This window comes from Gavialis gangeticus, unplaced genomic scaffold, assembly GCF_001723915.1.
Source record: "Gavialis gangeticus isolate Ggan-Ray unplaced genomic scaffold, GavGan_comp1, whole genome shotgun sequence".
In the NCBI taxonomy this organism is placed as follows: Eukaryota; Metazoa; Chordata; order Crocodylia; family Gavialidae; genus Gavialis; species Gavialis gangeticus.
This window is the reverse complement of record NW_017729014.1, coordinates 19,552,137-19,553,964: the sequence shown is the minus strand read 5'-3', so window position 1 is coordinate 19,553,964 and position 1,828 is coordinate 19,552,137. Positions and strand designations below refer to the sequence as shown.

The following is a 1,828-nucleotide window of genomic DNA, read 5'->3' as shown; positions in this document are numbered from 1 at the left end:
GACCTCAACAGCATGAAGGAGCCCTAAAAGAGATGTTGAAGAAAAGGATACAGGGAGACAGGTATTTACTCAAAGTAGTTTGTGCCAGACTAACCTGATACCCAATTCTCTCACTAAAGAAACTGCAAGAGAACTCACTTAGCCAACCTGCAGTAAAACAATAAAGGAGCTTCTTAAACAGGGAAGCAACTTGGTGGAGGCAGGTTTCTCAAGGACCGGTCTTGGGACTGGTTTTGTTTAATATTTTCCCTGGCGTAAAAAACAGCAGTGTGGTAGTGACAGGGAGATGGAGACACTGTCAATTAAGGTGAGATCAAGATAGAATACGGAAAGAATGGCACGAGCTCAAGTAACAGAAATAGTACAAAAGGCAAAGCTGTGCACTTGGATACTAGTAAGGAAAAACTGAATTATAAGTTGGAATCTCACTGGCTGTACAGGTTTCCCTTGCTTTATACCAGGGATGAGCCATATGCGGCCCACGGGCTGGATGCGGCCTGCCAGGCCATTCTATTTGGCCCACAGGGTCCCTAAAAATTTAGAAAATTAATATTTATCTGCCCCTGCCTGCCTGTCATGCGGCCCTCGATGGCTTGCCAAAACTTAGTAAGCAGCCCTCTGCCCAAAATAACTGCCCACCCCTGGCTTTATATTGTACATGCGTTCCTGGAAAACAGCACAGAACTCAAATCCGCATAAAGTGAACCCACTTGACAGTGTAACTAATAGGGATATTTTCCAAGGCCTCGACTGTACTGACCCCCAGACCCACTTTTACAAGACAAGTTTGATACTCATCAGCAGCAGACAATATGCAAACACATGGTGGTGGTGAACGTCACCATAATGGGAATGGCAACTACAGAAAGATGTTGTGGACAATGAGCGAGGAGCACATTGATCCACACAGGAGACCATACTTTGGAACTCGCTGCTCCCACACTGCACTGCACAAACCAGCTGACTGCAGGCTTCCACCACACCGATTACATAAGCATGACTATACCTTGCATAAAACAAATTTTTGGTATAAAAGGGTCATTGCACAACAGTGAATTTGCACGTACAGAACCCACATAAAGCAAGGGAAACTTGTCTAGAACAGAGGTGGGAAAGCACTTGATTCTACTGGAGCGAATATAACAGCACACCTGATGCGGCAAAAGGAAACTAGAACAGCTCAGCTTATACAACAGCTACACGATGGCTGAGAGGTCTGTGACTCTTCGCATCCAGTGCACCGCGCTTAAATACAGAGACTTGGGGATGAAGAAAGGCTGCGTACTGCCCCAAGTGTGCACCTGCCCCATCTCATCTTCACACCCAGCGCACCACGCTTAAATACGCAAACTCAGGGCTGACGAAAGGCTATGTACTGCCCCCAGTACACACCTACCCTATCTCAATGCAAATAGTGCCCATTAATTACAGGAACACACCTTAGTGAGGCTCCTTACTTCATCTCCCAGAGGAGTTATGCCTCTAATAGGAGCCTTAAAACTAGAGGCCTGGAGGAGACCAAGACGTATGAGGAGAGGCTGAGGAACTTGGGGCTGTTCGGCCTGGAAAAGACAAGACTCAGGGGGGACTTGGTGGCAGCCTATAAGCATACCAGGGGCGCACCTCGGGGCTTGGGATTCACCAAAGGAAGGACAAGAAATAACAGGCACAACCCGATTGAAGATCGCTTCAGGCTAGGCATAAGGAAACGCTTTGTGACAAGCCAAGCACGGAGGGTTTGGAGCAGGCAGTCTCCGGCCCCAGAGATCTTTAAAAAACAAAAAAAAAAAAAAAAAAACCCCTTTAACACCCCCCTCGCGGGGGCCAT

General features: G+C 47.3%; 1 protein-coding gene across 1 annotated transcript in view; it reads right to left on the bottom strand.

Annotated features, from left to right (window-relative positions):
• Positions 1-1,828, bottom strand: part of UBR4 (ubiquitin protein ligase E3 component n-recognin 4) — a 107,808-nt gene that overhangs the window by 105,311 nt on the left and 669 nt on the right. The gene's annotated exons all lie outside the window — the stretch shown is intronic.